At 48.6% G+C, this 16,230-nt stretch overlaps 2 protein-coding genes across 2 annotated transcripts in view; one reads left to right on the forward strand and one right to left on the reverse strand.

Moving 5' to 3' along the window:
• NUFIP2 (nuclear FMR1 interacting protein 2) overlaps nucleotides 1-9,315 on the reverse strand; it is a 41,364-nt gene extending 32,049 nt beyond the window's left edge. The window contains exons 1-2 of the mRNA XM_064467920.1: nucleotides 9,231-9,315; nucleotides 8,802-8,893 (exon numbers count right to left, since the gene is read on the reverse strand). The gene's annotated coding sequence lies outside the window, so the exon portion shown is untranslated. The remainder of the gene's footprint in view (nucleotides 1-8,801; nucleotides 8,894-9,230) is intronic.
• Nucleotides 9,316-10,531: 1,216 nt separating this feature from the next.
• The window catches only part of TAOK1 (TAO kinase 1), a 74,454-nt gene continuing 68,755 nt past the window's right edge, over nucleotides 10,532-16,230 (forward strand). Inside the window, exon 1 of the mRNA XM_064467868.1 lies at nucleotides 10,532-11,040. The gene's annotated coding sequence lies outside the window, so the exon portion shown is untranslated. The remainder of the gene's footprint in view (nucleotides 11,041-16,230) is intronic.

The following is a 16,230-nucleotide window of genomic DNA, read 5'->3' on the forward strand; positions in this document are numbered from 1 at the left end:
TATTTCACTGGGTATTTCAGTGAAAGGAGCTGCTTTAACTCATTTGGTCCCAGGCAAGCATTAATCTGGCCATGTTATATATGTTACAGTCTTCATACCAGTGAAATGAGCTGACCATTAACTAAGATTTTAAATAAATGTTAATATGAAATATTTAATATCATATGTAAATTTCAATTGGTTTAGTAAGAATTTAACTTTTTAGTCAATAGGTAGAATTGGCATTGACAGAATAATCACAGAATCCCAGACTGGTGGGGGCTGGAAGGGCCCTCTGGAGCTCACCCCGTCCCACCCCCTGCGTGAGCAGGCACCCCCAGAGCAGGGGCACAGGGCCGCGTCCAGGCGGGGGGTGAATGTCTCCAGGGAAGGGACCCCACAGCCTCCCTGGGCAGCCTGTGCCCCTGCTCTGGCACCCGCACAGGGAAGGGGTTTGTCCTCATGTTCAGGGGGAACTTCCCGTGTTCCAGCTTGTGCCCGTGGCCCCTTGGCCTGGCGTTGGGCACCGCTGAAAAGAGTCCGGCCCCATCGCCCTGACACCTGCCCTTCAGATATTTATAAGCACTGATGAGATCCCCCCTCAGCCTCCTCCAGGCTCAACAAACCCAGGTTTGTTACATTTAATTTGATGTTATTTTAATGATGTTTATATGTTTATAAACATCATATATGACCATATCATATATAGTAACATATATAAACATCGTATCATGTTTATAAACACCCAGTTTAAGATGATGTTATTTTAACAGGAGAGAACAGAACCACCGCAGTTCACATCAGAGACACGTCCAGCAGCAACAGGGCAAGACCTGTCAGGTCAAAAAGCTCAGTGAAGTGTTTTGTGTTTCAGCTTCCCCCAGAGCTATGCACAAGACCAGCAGTAAGCGTTACATAGCAAAAACATTTAGGTGAGAAGAAATAACATGGCGACATGTTGCATTTTTGCCCTGCTGAGCTTCAGCAGCCTTGCTCTGGGACGCTGCATGAGCAGGGTAACGGACACAGTGCGACAAGAGTGTCTGACAGAACACATAACCTGTCAGCTCCTGTACGGTGACCCTGCTCCTGCTAGCAGAGCTTGGCTGGTGTAGGGAGTTACTAGTTTACCTTCTATCACCTGCCTAGATCCTGATTTTTCATCCATTTTCACACAATTCATCTTACTGCGAGAGCGTTACCGGAATCATCGCTTCTCTCCACCAATTATTTAATGAAGACATCATATTGCCATCTCCACAATGCAGATATTTTACTAGTAAATATAAAGAAAATGCGTTTTTAAATATTCCTACACCTGTTCTATTTTCTGGCACGGAAACACCAGGCGTACAGTAACAAATCACAGGCAGCTCACCCCACAGACGTAGTCAGAGGTCGTCCACCAATTGTGTGGATCCAGACAAGTGCACATAATGCGCTTTAGCTGACAACTGCAATTGTTCCGAGTCTCCTCTAGGGAGTGCAGTCGTAAAGGAAGAAATGAAAACCGCAGCACACATGCCAGCTGGTAATCCGTGACTCAGGATATTCAGGCAGTCACAAATGGTGTCTGCCCGTTTCCAGCCGAGCACAGGGAGCAGCAAGGAGGTGAGCTTGATGTAAGAGCAGGATTCTGCTCGAACCCGAGGTACGCTTTAGTACGTGAAAGAAAAGTCTGCCAAGAAACGAAAAAAATCAAGATGTAAATCAAGCAATAGGACTTCAAATACTGGGTCAATCATTTAACCCCGCACGCCCACAGCTGAATGCAGCGGGGACAGCACCACTGTGGGGTTCCGTCTCTTGCCCACTAGTCTATCACGCTGCATATCCATCGGATCATCCAGGGAAAGCACGCTTGGTCTCCAAACATCATTTAGGCCTTGGCCTCTGTGCAAAGAGCAGCAGAGACTCATTCATTTCTAGAACTAGCTGTATTTTGTGTGTATGTGCACATCTCTGTACCGGAAACTGGGCAGAGCCATCCACTTATTTCACCCTGGATTCACAAAACAGCTAGGCAGATAGCATCTGGCTGACCTTGGTGGTAAGGAATCGCGATGAAAAGGCGTAAGGTTGCCTATTTCCTCCTTACAAATTGCGTGCATGCCTTGACCCTATGACCCTCTACGCCTTCCTTAAAGAAGCACCAGAACATAAAATGAATCCACTCAGAACAGGATCTTTGGAAAAAAAAACCCAAAAACCCAACAAAAACCAAAACCATGTTCCCAGTCTCAAGAAAAAAATTTAAGGAATGTGGGAATCGTACTAGCATCCACCTGAGGCAAAGGGTAAGGGAGAAACTCGCTCGGTAGGAGCCTGGATAGGAAGAGCGGGTCTGCAGCAGGGACAGAGCGACACTCCGACAGGTGCCAGGGCCCATCCCGCAGCGCAGCGGGGACGCAGCAGCTTCTGCAAAGTGATTGACTGCCTTGTGGCAAAGCGGCTCTATTGCATTTCCTAAGGACCGTCCCCTAGTGTCGCCATGACAGCGCACCTTTAGAAGCCGGGCATCCTTCTGTCCTTCCATAGCAGCCACTCTTCACTTTTCTATATAAGTGCTACAGAAGAAGCTGCTGTCACGTTAACTAGGGATTGCCCAGTGATCCACTGAAGCAGAGGCCTTTTGCAAGATCCTTGCTCTCTCACAGAGTGCCAGGCTCTGGGTTCTGCATCGGAGCCAGTGAGGAGCAGCACCTCTGAGGACAGTCGGTTTGGGAAGCCACGATGCAGCAACCGCTGCTGCTTATGGATAAAGCTGCCAGGCTGGCACAGACAGCTTTGCCCCATACAGAAATAATCTACAGCAAAACAGGAATGGACATTCACATATCCTAAGGACAGCAACTGGACCGGTGGCCAGGGATTTCACTTTCAGCCTGGCGTTCGAGCGGCAGCAGGTACCTGTGGGGCAATGCCAGCCTAGTGCTTTTAGAGACTGAAAGTTCCCTCTGTGGCAGGTGAGAGGACGATGGTTTCTGCTGTGTCTGTTACTAGATGTGGGTTCTGCAGTTGAAATGCCAGCAGCTGGCTCAGTTTAGACTGAGCGGCATTGCTAGTATCTGCCGTGTGTAACAGCCCATGGGAAGGAGGTAGAGGCGCTGAGCACAAGCTCCATGTTTACTCAGCAAGCACCAGCTGAAGGGAACCATCTGATTTCTACGCTCCTGTTGCCTCCCACTTTTTGTCTCATCATCACACTACATATCTAAGCTACACACGTAAGGTTCCACCAGCTAACTCACTCCTCCAGTCTCTTTATTATAGCCCCTCTTGCTGTTTTCTCACTTGTCTCCCTCAGCCACCATAGCAGAAGCCCTATGTACTGGTGGGGTGGGGTGGAGGGGAAGAGAGAAAAAGCCTCTAGAAGCTGCGATAAATAAAAAGGAACCATCAGCTCTTCCTTGCCCTTGCAAATAGCAGAGCATCTCTGCCCTGACCTGTCCCATCCTTTCCCACCAGCACTGATTTATATTCCTGTCTTGAATAGTTACAGGTGCTTTTTAATAGAAGCATGGGAAAGGCTGACTTGGCATTAAGAGATCCTCAGGAATCTGTAAGAATATTTCTGGTGAGGTCACATCTGATTTCTAGGGGGAACGTTTATGATGTCTGCACTATCACGGTCTCAGAACTTCGTTCTCCACCTGTTTAGGATTCCCACACTGGATTACAACCTGCCTTCACACATGAGATGTTGAAGCTTTCAGTGAGGTCACACCAGACTCTGACAAGCACTGATGGGTGAGTCATGCTGCAGTAGCCAGAGATACTAGCAACAGATTTGTTAATCTGTATGCAGTCTAACTCTTTTTCTGGTCTAGAATCTTATTCAAGAGTGGAACACAATGTCTCAGAGATAGGTGACTGCAGAATTGCTGAAGAGCAAGGCCACGTTTCACAACTGTTTTACAGGTTATAATGAGAATCAGTTCCTGAGAATATGTTTACAACAACACGTGTTGTTTCACCTATAAAATGGAAGATCAAGATCCAGATGGGGTCAACAGCAGAGCTATTCATTGCAGGTCAGTGGAAGAGCCGCCATGCTAACAAGGAATCTGATGGGTCTCAGAAGAGTTTCACCAACTCTTGCTCCAGCAGTTTAAACCATCATCTCCAGCAAGCCGCTCTTCCAGAGGCTACATCCCTGTACCAGGGTCAGCAGGTGTGAATACACGTCCATACGCCAGCTGATCCACACAAAGGCCAGTGTAGTAACAGGATTGTGAGGCTGGGTTTGAGCTAAGACATCTAACCATAACCCAGCAGGGTCAGGCACAGAACACTCTTCTGCTGGCTCTGCTATTGGGGGCGGGAGGTCTGTGGAGAAGGACTAGACCAGGCAACAGCAACATCCTGACCCGCCACAGCAAAATTCAGCAGAACTTGTCCATGAAAGCTTTGGAATCGTGGCAACAGGGACACAGAAAACCACAGAAGTAGTGAGATATGGGGACCGAGTGCATGACAGCGGAAAAAGTTTCTTCATTTTGGCTAAACTACCGGGCAGCCAGAAAAAGAGCCAGTCAGAATGGGAAGAGGCAAAGCAAACCTAAAAGAAATTCTGTAGAGGGAGAACAAAGAAATGAGGTGCTGTTTGTAATTGCATTGCTACAAAGCTAAATTAAGCTTCCCAAGTCAAGCAGAGAAGTAATTGTTTAAGACTTCTATTCAGAAGCCAATGCGAGCAGCAAATGCCAGTGGGACAACTAACAAAAGGTGTCTTCTCACAGAGAGAAAACCACATGGAGATTGCATAACTCTAATGAGTTTCCTCCCGGTTTCACATTATTAGTCACCTTTCACCCTTCTCTGCCAAAGGCCTCCTCTTATCCATCCATCCGAGGACCAGAGCCAAGACACAAGCCTTTCCTGTGCTGCTTCTTTCCATCAGTCACTCTTCAAGGTCAAGGCCTTCACAATACTGAGCCTTGCTGCCCATTCCAGCCATTCTGAACCAACTCCAGAGCAAAATCCTCTTCAGCCCTGCTGCTGGGAAAAGATCCGAGACACCCGAACAGACTCTCCTTACCCTCAGTTGTCACGGCCTGGGAAAACAGTTAGTTTTTGGACCGACACATTTTGATTTTGCCGTTAAAAGGGCGTCAAGAACATCGTTAGCTACAACTGTGTTTAGGAGCCACCCCACTTGTCTTTAAGCATCCTATATGATGTATCAAAGCGCAGTGCACCTTGTGCCGTGTCGGTCACAATACGTTGTACTGATATACTGGAAGTACTTCCTAGCATCAGTTCGTTTGGCATGTAAGTTAAAAGTTATATATAAAAAAAAAGTACCTGAAAAACGACAGCTTAATCAGCTTATTGTTATTCCCTTGCAAAGAAGGGTAAAAAGAATTCCTGGGTGTCCCTGGGCAGCATATATTACAAAAGACCCTGACAGTATTCAGGGGAAATGTACATCTGGCGAAAAGAGAATTTTTAATAAAGTTCTGGAAACATTTTAAAGCAAAACCATTGCCAAGATCCGTCGAGGAGCCCTCTCCAGCGGAAGACATGCCTACCTAGAGTCCCTTGGAAACCTATTAGACGCAGGTGGAAACGACCCACTGGCGTTTATTTGCAGTTGCCCAGCATGGCAGTTGCCGAGGAAGGGAAAGCTGTTGAGTCACCCTGCGAGCCACTTCTGTCTGGTTGCCCAGAGGGTAGAGGGGGACAGTCAGAAGGCTGAGATTCTGTTCATGCCTCTGCCACCAACTTCCCCGGTGACCTTGGTAAGCGCTGCTTTTGCTTGTGCCACTGTTTCCCCATCTCTTAATGGATAAAACCACTCCCTTGATTCATGGGACAATCGTAAGCGCACAGCAAGGAACACAACTGTTTATCTAATATAAGGTATGAGAGAAGCATTATTATTGTTGTCATATAATACAGAAGTGGTTATGTAATAACATCAGTATTGCTTCATTTCTGTCATTACGACATAACGATCTGTCGGAGGGATACTGTCTGACATGGTATCTTCATCCCAGCGAATGTACCGAAGTGTTTACCTCATTGATACAAAACCAGATTACAACAATCTGGAAGCCTCTACCTCGTTTATTTTGACCAGCCTTTCTCTAGAACGTGTTTTTCCTGTATAACCTTGTAACCCATAATAATGGGCCCAAACTACACTGTAGGAACGACGACAGGTTTCACGAGCTAGTAAAAGCAAAACAATTCCTCAGTTGTGCGTTTCACAACTAGTCACACACTAAAACACGCGAGTGCTTATCTTTTTTGCGACCAGAGAGCAAGCTGAAAGTTAGGTTCTATCTCGGTACATAATACCTACAAAACATTCTAGAAATCTCAATGCCATGAAAGAATTAAAAAACCCTCTGTAATGTGGCTGAATTACATTCTGCTTGTACGACAACATTTTCCTAAAAGAAAAGAATCGACAACTGCAGTTCATAACTACCATCATAATTAATACCCAAATTTCATTGGTTCAAGCTCTACGATTTATTCTAAAATTTACAATTGTTCACTTCAGAAAGGTCAGATTAAAGCCGCATGTGGACTGAAGGCCAAGGAAGGTACGACTGTGATTACAGTAGCTGAGCTCCTGCCCTAATCACGCTCTCATCTTTCTTATCTACTGAAAGTATTTATAAAGCGATGATTACTGTACTAGGCCCCATCACTCCCCTGAGCCGGTTCTGAACCGGCACCTTCGTGTTGCTGTAAGAAGGTTACGCTGCTAGAGGTGTTGCCATTCTGCTGAGACAGAAAGCCAAGCTTCTCATCACTTAAAGTCATTAAAAAAAATAAACTATGACACTTCTTTAGAAGTAGGGGTGTTAACCCCAATGTCCTGGCCAAATTCCCAGCTTGAGTAATTACAATGTGCCTTGAATAAATTCTTGCCACAGTTTCCGTTGGACATAGTATTGTTCTCTACTTCCTCTCCTATAATATTATGGAGCGCTGATGCACGCTCTTAAAGGTCCTGCCTGCACTGGAATGTCGTACGGGTCTACCCCGGGACCAGCTCCGTGGCAGAGCATTGGGAACAACGTGTTGGAACCAGTTCTGCCTGTCAGCTGCACCGCTAGGCAATTTGTAATTTCTATTTATTGATGTTCTGGCACCTCCTCCAGATGGAATTAGCTTTGGGTATAGGCATCTGATAGACAGACTGGTACAAATCCCAGATGCGGTCATACGTAAACCACTTTAGTTCATCTTTAAATGAACGAAATTTGCATCAGGAAATCAGCAAACTAAGCTAAACTGATTTAACTTTCTCGATGCCTCCTCTGATCATCTGAGAAGGCAGCAAGCACATGCCTAGTAGCACAGAGCTGGAAAAGCGTGCGAAATGTGTCTACTTAGTTTAGCCGGCGACAATAAACATCATAGTTTTCATATTGACTGTTCCTTCAGAATTTCAGCGGACTTTTTCTAAACTGGCGGCCGGCAGATGATACTCTCTGTTTCTGAAGCAGTCACTGAATACATATCAAATGCAGATCTAGCATTTTGAGTAAAATACCTGCTAATTAATGGCAAACCATTATTCCCATTTTTCTGCAGCCACCGTTAGAGACTCCAAGGATTCTTACCTAGAGCTATCATTATCTTTCTATATGTGTAACACAAAGGGCTGAGGCCCAGACGCTCTGCTGGCGTTTGCTGGGTTAGCTCCGCGGACCTCAACAACGGAAGCTTTTACTCTCAAAATTCATGAACTTTAAAGGCAATTTGTCTGCAGGGAGAAGTACAAGATCAAGAATCAGAAGAATCCGATTCTCAGTGCCACCTTATGACCCCATGGGCAGATCACTCCCTCTTACTGCTCCATTTAGTTCTCCCATCTGCAAAAGCAAATGATACTAACTTGACAAAGCAAGGACAACAAATTTATATCGATAGGCCACGCTGAGCAGATTCTTGTCAAACACCATTGTTCGAACATTTGAAAACACAAATATTTACCTTTCAAGCTCGTCCTTAGCTTCCCCAGAAGCATGCCTCCAAACCCATATTATTTTAGAAGACAGAAACTGTAGTTTCAGAAAGTGGATGGTTTTATTTTTGTGCCATTACAAAAATGCCTTTTAACTTGTCAAACGATACGCTACAAATATCTTTGGCAGATGAATGAAACCAAGTTTCCTGTCATAGCTGCCAACTTCAAGGTTGAGATAATCAGATAAACCTTTAGTTTGCCTCTCCCAATACTTACAACAACATATGTTTGAAGTGATCCACATTTGTCTTACTTTTCCTACTGGGATTTGAAAACGCAAAGTACTGGACCACTACGTGACACGTTTGCAAACATGAGATGCGGTCCACAATTATTACAGCCAACCTCTGCTCTCAGCTTTCCTCAGGTTTCCCCCATCCCAGGTTAAACAGTCCCCAGAAGCTCTGCTTGTCTGAGGTAAACGCAAAGTTTAGATCACGGTATCCAGCAGCATCCTCGATGCCGCCAGGATACAAAGCCTTCTTATGGTATAAAATACCTGTTAGTTTATGGGAAAATAGGAAGGAAGTTTGCTTCGCTCGGTTTATTCTGTGGAATCAGTGATACTGGATTTACAGAATTGTGCTATTTCATACTGGGGACTCCTCAAAACCATGAATATTTGCAGGGTACTTTAAGAACAGTCCCTTCAGATATAAATTTAAAAGCGGAAGCAATCCCTACAAACAGACCTTTTACAAACTTTGTGTCTTATCTAACTCCCTCTATTAATTTATTATCAGGATGTCAGTACAAATTGTTATTTTGATGGTTCCTTGCCCCCATACTTCTGAAAGGGAAAGCAACTATAAACACAAGGGAGACTGACCTCAGTGATTTCCTCTGTTCAGGCAGGAGCACAATGCGCTCAAACACCATGGCAAGGAGAGGTGGACTGTTTAGAATTCCTCCAGCTGTAATCTACAGTAAAAACAAATAAACAAATACGTGACTACAAGACACGATAATTAATCCCTGCGTGAGGCCAACTGTTATCTCAAGTTCATAGATGGAGATACCAAAGCACACAAAGGCTCAACAACCTACCAAGTTCAAAACCCACTGCTGAGAGCCAAGACTAAGCTCGGCAGCCATGTGCTCGGTCCACAAGATTTTTTTTTTTTGTTTGGGGTTATTTTTTTCCTCCCCCCCATCCTCTGGCCATAAACCGGATACAGTTCGGCCAAGGGCAGACAGCCTGAAACGCGCCCATTTGGTCAGGCCCGTTGCACAACAGTTAGCGCAAGCAGACACCTACCACCTCCTGGGATTATCGCCCGTAGCTGAGCTGCTCCCGGCGAGTAGGGCAGCTCTTCTCAGCCTCGCCCCCCGCTGGGCTGCCCCCAACCCACCTTCCTCTGCCCCACCTGCCCCCAACCCACCTTCCTCTGTCCCCAACCCACCTTCCTCTGCCCCGCCTGCCCCCAACCCACCCTCCTCTGCCCTCCACCCAACTCTCCTTCCTCTGCCCCGCCTGCCCCCAACCCACCTTCCTCTGTCCCCAACCCACCTTCCTCTGCCCCGCCTGCCCCCAACCCACCCTCCTCTGCCCTCCACCCAACTCTCCTTCCTCTGCCCCGCCTGCCCCCAACCCACCTTCCTCTGTCCCCAACCCACCTTCCTCTGCCCCGCCTGCCCCCAACCCACCCTCCTCTGCCCTCCACCCAACTCTCCTTCCTCTGCCCCGCCTGCCCCCAACCCACCTTCCTCTGTCCCCAACCCTCCTTCCCTGTCCCGCCTGCCCCCAACCCACCCTCCTCTGCCCTCAACCCAACTCTCCTTCCTCTGCCCCGCCTGCCCCAACCCACCTTCTTCTGCCCCCAACTCTCCTTCCTCTGCCCCACCTGCTCCCAACCCTCCTTCCTCTGCCCTCAACCCACCCTCCTCTGCCCCCAACTCTCTTTCCTCTGCCCCGCCTGCCCCAACCCACCCTCCTCTGCCCCACCTGCTCCCAACCCTCCTTCCTCTGCCCTCAACCCACCCTCCTCTGCCCCCAACTCTCTTTCCTCTGCCCCGCCTGCCCCAACCCACCCTCCTCTGCCCCACCTGCTCCCAGGCCTCTCCCCTGCCCTCATTCCTCATCTCCCCAGGCCCGTCCAGGCCCCGCCAGCCACATCCCCAGGCCCTCCTTCCCTGCGCTCCTCCCCGGAGCCCCCAGCCAACCTTCTCCCCGCCTTTCCTCAGTTTCCCCACTCCCCTTCAAGCCCCCCATCCCAGCAGCCCCGCTGAGCTCTGACAGCCTCAGCAGCACCCCCCCACCATCTTCTCCCTCAGCCCCCCCTCAGCGTCCCCCGGGTCCCCACACGGGGCTCCCACAAACCCTCCCCCCCCCCCCCGCCTCTAAACACCTCACTCCCTCCAGCGCCCCCCTCGATCCCGCCTCTCCCTCAGCGCCCCTCAGCTCCAACCGCCCCCCCTCACCCCGCCGCCCCCTCCCCACACGGCCCCCGCCGCCCCCGGCCCCGCCCCGCTCCCCCCCCGCCGCCCCCCGCCCCTCCCGCCGTGCTGCCGGGGGAGGGGGGGGGGGGGAGAGGGCGGCGAAGTCTCGCGAGAGGGGCGGGCGGGGGCCGCTGGCTGCGGGCAGCGCGGAGCGGCGGCGACGGAGCAGCCGGAGCCCGGGCGGCGCTGAGGGGAGGCGGCGGGCGGGCAGGCAGGCAGGCAGGCAGGCAGGCAGGCAGGCAGCCATCCCGGCCCGGCCGAGAGACCCGCTCCGCCGCGGCAGGCACGGCCGGCGCCGCCCGCCCTCCCGCACGCCGTGCCCCCGCGGCGCAGCGAGGCCTGGCCGCGGCTCGGAGAGCGGGGCCCAGGCGGCGGCGGCGGCCGTGGTGGTGGTGGTGGCGGCGGCTGGGCGCTCCGCCGCGCCTGCCCTGCCATCTTAGGTGCCGTGCCCCGCCGCCTTTGTGCCCGCCGCGCCCGGGCACCCGCGGGGGCCGGGCCCGACGCCCCTCCGGGGGCGCCTCCCCCCGCGGGGCCGCCGCCCCTTGCCCCGCTCCTCCTCCTCCTCCTTCTCCTCCTCCTCCTCCTCCGCGGGGGGCCGACCGGCGCTCCCAGCCCGGCTGCGGCGGAGGGTAAGGCGGGCATCGCGGCGGGGGGCTCGGCCGGGGCGGGTCGGCGGCGGGGGCGCCCCCGGGAGGGCTGAGGGAGGAGGAGGAGGATGGATTGGGGAGGGGGGGGCCCGGTGGGGCCGGCGCCTCCCCCGCCGCGCTCTGCGGCAGTGCCGCAGGACTCGGGGCTGCCGCCTCGGCCCCGGCGGCGGGCGCCGAGCACCGCCGGGGGAGCGGGAGGCGAAATGGCGCTTCCCTCGGAGGGGCGGCCGCCGGCGCCGGGCTCTTCCCGCGGCCGCCGCTGTCAGGGGCCGCCGGGGCCGGGTCGCGCCGCCCGGCCCTGCCCTGCGCTCGGGGCCCTTTTTGTCTGCGCGGCTCCGGTGGGCTTCGTCCGCCGAGCCCGGGGGGCCGGGGGTCCCTCGGGGGCCGGGGTCCCTCAGGGACCGGCGCCCATTCCTGCCTCTTTCTCCTTTCCCTTTTTTTTCCTCCCTCCCCCCCCCCCCCCCCCCCCGTTTTTTTTCCTCCCTTCCCTACCCCTCGCTCCTCCCCAAGCGGTGAGTTTTCAGTGTAAATACCATTTTATTCGGTGCTGGGATGGGATTTGGATGAAAGTGACCTATTTTAAAGACCTTTTATTGCTTCCCCCTCAGCAATGCATGTGGCGGCCGATTCCGTTAGCCAAATAGCGTTTCCCAACCATTTTAATTTGTCAGATTAAACCATCCTCACAGAGGCTAGATTTCCGTAACCTGTGTGTGGGTATGTCTTTAGAAATATCGTTCAGCCTGCTTTGCTGCAAGCATCTTTGGGGCGTTAGAGTTCACCTTTGTCGCTGTGAAAGCAGAAATAAATATAAAGGCGATACCTGGGCGCCCGTAACGTGCAGTTGTACCATTGTGTTGGGCGCGGTGCGAGAAATGGGGGGGGGGGGGGAGAGCCAGGAATTAAAATGGTTGTTGTCAAATGTAGATCTTTACCCGTCTTAGGGGAAAAAAAATGACAGAACGGTGATTAGCCTTGAGGACTTGCATTTATTTTCTTAGGAGAACGTTTCGTGTTTATCGTGCTTGCCTCTGCTGCTTATCATGGTATGGAGTATTTCATTAGGTGGCATTTTAGTGGCCGAGCTGGTTAAATAGCAGTTGCATTAACTAGTTGAACAAATTGCGTCCTTCACCTTTGACTATTGCATTTTGAGAGCCCTTACAGGAGTGTGTCCATGCATGCCAAGGACGGATTAATAAGATGTTACCTAAAGGTTTGGATGTTATTGATTCCTTACTATTAATGCTATTTATAGTGCGTTTGACATGGCTCTTGTTTTATGTATTTGGGTAAAGGTTATCAGTTGGAACGCTTCAAATGAAATGTTCCCAAAATACCACCCCTAATGTGTTTTTTAAATATAAATATATAGTTGAACTGTATAGTTTAGATCTTCAGTGTCTGAAAAATAGCTTCAGTAGCACATCATAATAGTAAAAACACAGTGGAAAACTGTGATATATTGGGACACTAGGGAAGGTTTGTTTTCACGTTTCAGGATTACAGAATAACAACTTCTGTTGCAGTAAATATGATTTTAGATACATTTTTCCCGAAGCTGCTTTGAGCCTACATTTGCCTTGCCTTTGTGCCTGTTCATAGTGAGCGTGTCGTAGTTTTTGCTACTTGTGTCCAAGGGCAAACCTAATCAACTGATTGGTTTGAGCCTTCATCTTAGATTCTCCACAACATTGGCCTAGTTCTGACTGGTATGTTTGCCATTTTTAGGACTCTTCCTTTTATCTCTATACTCAAATACATTGATACACTTGAACCTTAATTTGTCCTTTGAACTTGAGAGAATGCTTTTCTCCTCTGTTAAGAATGTCTCACTGAAGGGAAAGTGGTTCTGGTAGAACAGCTCAAATTAAATTTAATCCTGTTGAAAAACAGTTGCCTGAAGTAAAAACTCCTTGGATAGTTTGATATTTTTTTCTTTGTAACTAGGCTGAAATTAAGTGCTGCATGGAGAGGACCAGATGTTGGTGTTAAAATTATGCACAGATAAGGTGACCTGGGCCTCAAGTTAGACTATTGGAAAAAGTTATCTATCACATGTCCTTCTGTTAAATTCTGGTGTAAGCTAAGCTTGAGAATTTTAAATGTTTACTTCCATCTAAATAACATTTCAATCTGCACAGCTTTCATCTTTGCCTATCCGTTATAATGCATCAGGTCTTGTAGGATAACATATTTTTAATGAGTTGTAAGACGGCCTAAGTTTTTATGCTTGCTGAGATACATTAGGAGAGAAGCGCGTATCACACTAATAATTACATCTTCAGATGTATCCTAGTAGTGGATTTCCTGTAACGAGGATGTTTCGTAGAGAACAATAGATATGGCAACGAAATCAGAGATTTGTTTTAAAGATGTTGTAGGTTGCTGACTCTGCAGTAGTGATTCCCACTGTGACCCAACCGTTGCAACAGGAACATTGGGTGGTTTCCAGGTACTCTGTTTTCAGGTGCGAATTCTCTTTCTAGCAAAGACAGACTGGATGGACTGCTGATGTTTTCTCTTCTGCAACTACTCTGATTCCTCTGCAAGGATATACTTCTGATCTCGCTGAGTAGAGACTACAGCCATTTGCAAAATATGCCTTGAATAGTTTATTTGATGGTATGGATGTTTTGTCTAATAAGAAGATGTTTAGGGTTGATCTGGCTCTCTTTGTAATCCAGAAGTGGTGAGGAAGCTGTGATAAATACCACTTGTCTTATTCCATTCTCAATGTATTTTGGAGACCACTGGCATAATCGCTAAGATCCTGTCTTAGAAGCATGTTCTGTTGTGTTTCTGTTCATATTAAAATCACATAAACAACATATTATTGTGTTGAAGCGCACACTGAAACTATAAAAATCTTTGGTACCACCAGTGGTGACCCGGGCTCTGGTCATCTGGATGGCAAAGGTTATGGGCGGCCATTGCGTTTTTCCTGTTCAAGTATGTTATGTAGTGTGAAGGCTTTTCATGTTATTTCCTTGTGTGAACCTGGGCAAAGGGAAGAGCTTAACTCCAACTCTGGGCTAGAATCGCCCATTAGAAAGTTATCCTGGGTCTGGCAGCAGGGTTTCGAATACAGGTAACACAGGTATCCTTCCTCCGTTAACCGTCTTTGAGACAAGCTTGCCTATAGCAGTGCAGAGAAGGATGATTTGATACCTTCTGAGTCTGATGGCTCTCCTTGCTTTTATAACTCTTGAACATGTCTTACTCTTCTCCACAAACTGCTCATTCTTGACCGACATGATGAGGATGAACCCCTGGTCCGTGTGGTCTTGCACTCGCTGGTGAGTTCCTGTTACGCTAGAGCTGGATTTAGGTGCACGGTCCTGTCCTCCACCTGCTTTTCCATGTATGTCATTCCATTGGCACTGGTCTTTGATCCTGCGCTGAGCCACACCAGCAGAAAGCTAACCTAAGGAAAAATGCAGAGAGTTTTGTGCAAGCCTGGTGATCTGAAATGGCTCCGTGCACAGTTAGGGGATGCTGGAGACAGCCCAAGGGGCTGGGCTGCACCACGACAGCCAGCGGTTAGGTTGGTTTATGCTGCCGTGGAACCAAAGAGAAATGTTTGGAGACCGAGGTGGTTGGTGGCACTTTTCCCTAAACTTGTAGTAGTTAAGTTTCAGGATTCTTTTGTTTTCATTGTTCTTTAACATGCTGAGGAATTGTTCGTCATACATTGATTTCTGCGTGGAGGAAAAACTGGAAAAAATCCAATGGATAAAGGGTCAGAAAACCACTAATCCCCTCATGTGAAGTTCCAGAGGGAGCTCAGCTGTGCAGAGCTGTGAAGCAGAGCCCTTCCTGTGCGAACAGAACTTGAAATACAAAAACATTAAATCAGAGGTGAAGTGCAAAGCGTCTGAGGGGAAAAAAGTGTGCACAAAACAGGAGGAAAGGATGGAGGGCTGTTTAAAAGCACAGTTGGCTTTTAGACACCGTATTCCCTCCTCCTTGTCTAAGTGCTCATTTACAGTACAAAACATGGAGGAAGGAATACTTTCTGAAGGCCTTTAGAAACACAATGGACATTAGGCAGCACAATGGGTGCTCCAAACATGGTTTCTTAAAGCAGTTTTTAAACAAATATTTGGTGGTCACTGGAATGACAGTATTTTTCTAATTACCAAAGGGAAGCCATTGACAACTTCTAATACTTGGTCAGAAATTCGTGCGTTCTTACTCTTGGCAATTTTTTTTTTTTTTAACATCCTACTAAACCTTGGTTTCTTTGCCAGAAGAAAAGGCAAGGTAGCCACTGTAAACACAGCATGGAATTGCCAAAGCAGCAATAAGTTTCGCCTAAACAGAAGAGCTTCTCCAGTTTCACTGGATCTTGCTGAGGCCAGATATACACAGTTAGTTACACGCCTCCATTGTAGCTCAGGGATGAGGTTTTTCCTTCTCTTAGGGCTATGGTGAGGACGGCCCAACAGACGTTCTGAGTTATGGTGATGATGGCTTCTTCATGCGAGCGGACAGTAGCTAATGGTTTTGCCTGTTGTATTGCTTGGCTAGAAACAGTTTTGATTTTTCTCTAGGGGTCAGGATGGGGTGACAGCATGAGACTCACATATTGAGTATTGTCCTTAGAATGGAAAAGGCTAGAAATGTTTTGTTTTAGAGAAAACTTAGATCTTGAGGAAAGGAGTAAAAATCACAGAACTCTACAGCTGGCAGGCTCTGCAGTTTTCTGTGCCTGTGATCTTCCACTGACCCTTATTACACTCCTGGCTACAGCCATGCAAATATTTTCTTTAGAGTGAGATGTAATTTTATAAAAACAGTTTTCTCCTACGCTCATCAAGTGTAGCGTGTTTACAGGGCAGCCTTCTATCAGAATGTGGGTGAGTGGCGCCTGTGAATTTAGTTGGAAGCTTTTGCTGCATGGCAGTGATGTCAAGCCATATTTGAAAAGTAAACTTTGATGTATAATGTTAATCTCGGAGATAGAATATAGAATATCCTGAGCTGGAAGGGACCCACAAGGATCATCGAGATCAACTCGATGATGTTGCTTATAAGATTGCTTATAGCTTTCAAACTGAAAGCCAATATGCATTATACCTGAATTCTTCAAATCTGAATAAAGTGGCTTTCAGCCTTTCACTTAGTTCAGCTAAACTTCAAAACTGCTTTTTCTTCCCTTTAGCCTGC

The sequence above is a fragment of the Phalacrocorax carbo genome, chromosome 17 (assembly GCF_963921805.1).
Source record: "Phalacrocorax carbo chromosome 17, bPhaCar2.1, whole genome shotgun sequence".
NCBI classification, from domain to species: domain Eukaryota; kingdom Metazoa; phylum Chordata; class Aves; order Suliformes; family Phalacrocoracidae; genus Phalacrocorax; species Phalacrocorax carbo.